Source organism: Giraffa tippelskirchi, chromosome 8 (genome assembly GCF_054371585.1).
Source record: "Giraffa tippelskirchi isolate mGirTip1 chromosome 8, T2T-mGirTip1v1.2.pri, whole genome shotgun sequence".
In the NCBI taxonomy this organism is placed as follows: Eukaryota; Metazoa; Chordata; class Mammalia; order Artiodactyla; family Giraffidae; genus Giraffa; species Giraffa tippelskirchi.
The window spans coordinates 102,923,522-102,929,689 of NC_137282.1; positions in this window are offsets into that span (position 1 = coordinate 102,923,522).

Below are 6,168 nucleotides of genomic sequence, written 5' to 3' on the forward strand. Positions count from 1 at the left end.
TTAGCATGTGATGTTAGCTATGAGTTCGTCATAAATGGCCCTTATTATGTCAGTTGTGTCCCTCTGTGCCCACTTTCTAGAAAGTTTTCTATAGTAAATGGGAGTTGATATTTATCAAAAGCTTTTTCTGCATCTATTGAGATGATCATATGGTTTTTATTCTTTAATTTGATGAAGTTTTTTAAGATTTTTGTTGTTGTTCATTCACTGTAATGTCCAACTCTTTGTGACCACATGAATTGCAGCATGCCAGGCTTCCCTATCCTTCACTATCTCCTGAAGTTTGCTCAAATTCATGTAATTTTTAATTTTTAAGCTTATTGTGGTCTCTATTAGATCATACCACTTGTATGTGATGATCAAAACTTTTATTGAAATATAGTTGATGTACAATGTTGTGTTAGTTTCAAGGACACAGCAAAGTAATTCAGTGTTACATGTACATATATATATAATAGGCATACATAGGAAAGCATTTTGGACTATAATGCAAGATGTATCAGTGTGCAGTAGAAAAAACAGTTGGTGAAATATTTCTGTAGCATTTACACTTTTTGTACACTTATGATCAAAAATAATAAGGATAAAAATAGAATAAAATAATATATTGAAAGAGACCAAATGGTCCTAGTTTCATTGAAGAATTTTGGACATTTTGTTTGTTTTAGCTTTTGCATTTTTCTTCTATCATTTGTCATAACCAAAGATACCATAAACTCTCCTCACCAGAGTCTCATTTGAATCTAATCTATAGACTGTATTACTATACTCACATAAATTACTCAAATCTTAACTTAAACATCTGGAGGGAGACTAAAATAATAGAGACAACACAGTGTATGGTCTAGGAGCATGGATTCTGGAATTAGATAGCCTGGGTTTGATTTCCATTTCTACCACTTACAAGCTGTCTGACCTTAGACAAATTACTTAATTTCTCTGTGCTTTTGTTTTCTCACGTATAAAGATACTACTGACCTTGAAAGATTATTCTAATAATTAAATGAGCTCATACTTGTAAAGTGTTGAGATCAGTATTTGGCACACAGTAATTGGTCAGTCAGTCAATCCAGTTGCTCAGTTGTGTCCAACTCTTTGCGACCCCATGGACTGCAGCACGCCAGGCTTCCCTGTCGTTCACCAACTCCCAGAGCTTGCTCAAAGTCATATCCATCGAGTTGGTGATGCCATCCAACCATCTCATCTTCTGTTGTCCCCTTCTCCTCCTGCCTTTAATCTTTCCCAGCATCAGGGTCTTTTCTAATGAGTCAACTCTTCGCATCAGGTGGCCAAAGTATTTGGAGTTTCAGCTTCAGCATCAGTCCTTCCAATGAATATTCAGGACTGATCTCCTTTAGGATTGACTGGTTTGATCTCCTTGCAGACCAAGGGACTCTCAAGAGTCTTCTCAAACACAATTCAAAAGCATCAATTCTTCAGCACTCAGCTTTCTTTATAGTCCAACTCTCACATCCACAAAACACTACTGGAAAAAACCATAACTTTGACTAGATGGACCTTTGTCAGCAAAGTAATGTTTCTGCTTTTTAATATGCTGTCTAGATTGGTCATAACTTTTCTTCCAAGGAGCAAGTGTCTTTTAATTTCATGGCTACAGTCACCATCTGCAGTGATTTTGGAGCCTAAGAAAATAAAGTCTGTCCCTGTTTCCATTGTTTCCCCATCCATTTGCCATGAAGTACACTAGTGTTCATGTGCAGGGCATTATGTTGGCTGTTGAAAACATGGTAGCTTTTTTCATGGAGCTAACATTTTAATGGTGTCCAGCAGTCTACAAATAACTAACTACAGGAAGAGCTCATTTTCCCAGGATAATTGGGACCTGGTAAGGCCTCTTAATGCAGGGAACAGAAGTTCATAGTAACTGCAGTTTTAAAAAATGTGGCCTGGATTTAGTCTTTGAAAAATGAAACTCAGAACTCAAGGTCATGAAAAAAAAATCCATTCTAGCTTATGTTTATTAAAATATAGGATATAATTGCAACAAGGAATAACTCATGTGTTAGGTTTTAGTGTGTGATTTTTTTTCTGCAAAATGTTTATATTACAACCTTCACTTCCGAGTTGAATTTTTATAACACTATCTTAAAGAGAATCTCCTTTGTAAAATTGTTAACCAGGTTCATCAATTTTCCTGATGTTTGGGTGTGCAAATTATTCTCCTTTGATGATTTTGTTATTATCCTTGTCAATTTTCTATGCTTTTCAATACAGTCAATAGTTTTGTGAGTGATTTTAGCATTTATCAGGACTTCTTCATTTACAATATTTTTTGTAGTTCTTCAAATTTCACAGCAATCTATTCACATTATATCTGAATTGTATTATGAGATATTTACAACATTCAGGAACCAGAGAAAAGTGTAAAGATATTATGGTAATGAATAGATATCACTTACAACAAATGAAGAGAAGAGTTGGGATTCATATTATAAATTGTCAGCTAATTAGAGGCTATTTCTATGTCTCAAATTTGCTTTTTCATACAGACTTCCCTGGTGGCTCAGACGGTAAAGCATCTGCCTACAATGTGGGAGACCTGGGTTCAATCCCTGGATTGGGAAGATCTTCTGGAGAAGGAAATGGCGACCCACTCCAATATTCTTGCCTGGAAAATCCCATGGATAGAGGAGCCTGGTAGGCTACAGTCCATGGGGTTGCAAAGAGTCACATGACTGAGTGACTTCACTTTATTCACTTTACAGACTCAAAACTTTAGAGATTAAGTTAATTAATAATAATACTTTCTATATTGATATGTCAGAAAAAGTAAATATAACAACCATAGTATACACCAATACATAGTATACATCAATGCATAGTATTAACTTAGAGATTAAGTTAATTAATAATAATACTTTCTATATTAATATGTCAGAAAAAGTAAATAAAACAACCATAGTATACACCAAGTTCAATAGGGATAAGCAAGAAAGAACAATTAGGAAATGGCATGAGCTAAAGAAGAAAATAACTCTGGTTTTAGTGTGAAGATTGAACTAGAAAGATTAAATATTGGAGGCAAGAAGTCATATTAGGAAGCTATTTTAAATCACCTTATCATATCTGAACCAGGCTTACCTTAGACTTCTATTCTTTCTTTCTTTGTTCTTGACACTGTTTCTCTCTTCCCCCATCTCTATTCCTTTATTTCCTCCCCACATTCATGCTACCCCTTCTGTAAGTAATTCTGAGCCTTTTAGCCCTAAATATCCAGTAAGTAAATGAGGCCCCGAGAATGGTAAGAAAAAGGGAAAAAAGGCTACTAATGACCTCTGAGCCAGCATTTTAAGGAAAAGGGAAGCAGTGTTTTCAAGGTACTTATACATACCAAACTCTAAGCTGGCACTTGACAAATCTTAGTTCACTGAATCTTAAAAGCCTTTGAGTTAGAAACCCTTGATTTCACTTTTTTAGGTGAATAAACTGTAGCATAGTTGGGTATCAGAAATTCACATCCAGTTCCACTTGACACCAATCTGTGCTGTTTCTAACATATCTGTCCTAAGCAGTGGAGGAATGGGCAAAATGAGACTCTGATATGAAAATATCAGTTGGAAAGAGAGATCCAAGCATTAAAAGATACATTAATATTCTAAGTCACAAAGTCCTTACTAGTTTTGTTGTTGTCACTACTGTTGATTTTTGCTTTTATCTTTTTCCCAAGACACATGGTAGGATACTAGTCTGGGTCAGGTATCTGAATCAAGTCCCTACTGGAATTTTTTCAAGAAACTGTATCCAAAGTCTGTAGGTTGAAGGCATTACCGCTTGACCATTCCTTACTTATCTGAGGCTTACACTATTTTAAAAGTTACCTAATTTCCTCAAGGGCTTCCCAGGTGGTGCTAGTGGTAAAGAACCCACCTGCCAATGCAGGTAGACATAGGAGATGAGGGTTCTATCCCTGGATTGGGAAGATCTCTTGGAGGAGGGCACAGCAACCCTCTCCAGTATTCTTGCCTGGAGAATCCCATGGACACAGGAGCCTGGAATACTGCAGTCCATAGGGTGGCACAGAGTTGGACACAACTCAAGTGACTTAGCATGCACGCACCATTTCCTCAAGAAGCAGACATCCTGAATTAAGTTCCCAGAGTGAAAATTTTGGAAGGAAGTCAGAAGAATGCAGAGGGAATATATTATATTTAATTTCATTAATTAATTTATTCTAGGAATATTTTGAGAGCCTAAAATAGATCAGGCATGACATTAAGCTCTGGGGATAGAATGATGATAAAACCCGTTGAAATTCCTTTATTTGTGGCATTTATGTTTTAGTAGAGGAGCCAGTAGAAGAGTCACATCTCTAGGAAATAAAGTAGCTTCTTCCCACTACCATCCCATTGCAGCCAAGGAGCGACAGCTGGAGAGACTCTAAGAAATGTTAGTGAGGACTCAGGAAGAGCAGCTGGCTCTCTTAAAGAAAGAATGTTAGCAGGCAGACTCTTCTTCCCCTGTCTCCTCCTTTTCATTTCAAACACATCCTCCTCAAGCATTTATATATTATAGGAACTTCCTTTAAAAGTCACCATCTATTGATCTTCAAGTTAAATGAAGGAGTCAGTCAAGGAAAATCAGGCCATCCATACTCAGGATTGAATAAATTCCTTTCAATGTCATTTAATTTGAAAGCTCACTGTACGAGTGACTTCAAACATGGAACTAAGATTAAGTTAGTCAAAGCCATAATCCTTAAATTTCAGGGAGTTGTTTGACATTTCAATGGTATGTCCAAAGAGGTAACACAATGTCGAAACAGTAATAGCTTCTTGTATAGTAAATCTAAGAAGGTAGCAGGAAAGGTTTTCTGCTTTGTGGACTTGAAAAAAGTAGCAGAGAAGCAGGTAAATTATAAAAACTGAGGAATTAATCTCTATTAGAAATTTTAGACACAGAACCAAGCAAACTTTAGTCTTTGTTTCCAGAAAAGCAAGGTATCCTGTGGTCAAGAAAATGAAAGTGTTAGTCGTTCAGTTGTGTCCAACTCTTTGCAATCCCATGGACTGTAGGCCACCAGGTTCCGCTGTCCATGGAATTTTCCAGGCAAGAATACTGGAGTGGGTAGCCATTTCCTTCTCCAGGGGATCTTCCCAACCTAGGGATCAAACTTGGGTCTCCTACATTGCAGGCAGATTCTTCACTGTCTGAGCTACAGGGAAGCCCCTGTAGTCTAAGACGAAGAAGTATTTCTTGACTCCAGATACCCAGGAAATGTTTCTAGCATTTTTGAAAGTAGAAATTGAATTCTTTATTTGCCCCCTAAATAGTGTTTTTCTTGAATAGAACAAAAGAGTCTCAGCTATAACCTCTAAGGCCCAACCTAACCTTCCCTCAATCTACCACCATCATTACTTCAGACTCTACCCTTATTCTGCTTGTTTACTTAGCTTCAGCACCCCTGACTCATCTTCACTGTTAATCAAATACACCAGTTCATGCCCCTGCCTCAGGTTTTTTTCCACTTGCTGTTCCCTTGACCAGGTATAATTCTCCCCTAGTTATCCACATGACTTTCTCACTTCTGTCAGGTCTTTGTGCAAAAGTCACCTTCTCAGTGAGGCCTTCCTGGTCCCATTATAAACTGTAGTCCCTTTTCCAACACTTCCCAGCTTTATGTTCCTCCCTAACATTTGATCAGGATTTAACATGCTATTCAATATTTGCTTTGTTTATTGATTGAAAAAAATAGGCTCCAAAAAGGCAGGAATTTTTGCCTGTTTTGCTCACTGCTGCATCCTCAGAAGCCAGAATCGAGTTGGGCACATAGCAGGCACTCAGTAACTGCTTGCTGAGTGAATGAATAAATACCACAGTCAGCCATGGCTGGAGAAGCCATGATGGAAGCACTTCCAGCTTGGTGTGAAACCATCTGGAAATTATGGCTTCAAAAACCCTGGACACCTCTTTGAAAAAGGACCACTGGCCTCCTCACCATTCTTCAAACACACCAGAAGGTAAAATATTTTTGAAACTAGCCTAGGATGTTAGTACATTTATCTTCAGTTTGCACCTCCAAACAATCGTTATTAGGAAGAATACCTGTGTGAGAATATGAGTATTTGCCCATACAGTTCAAAATAAAATTATACTACACAGCCGTCAAATTTTGAATGGCATGAAATACAAATCACCTAGTGAGTTCAT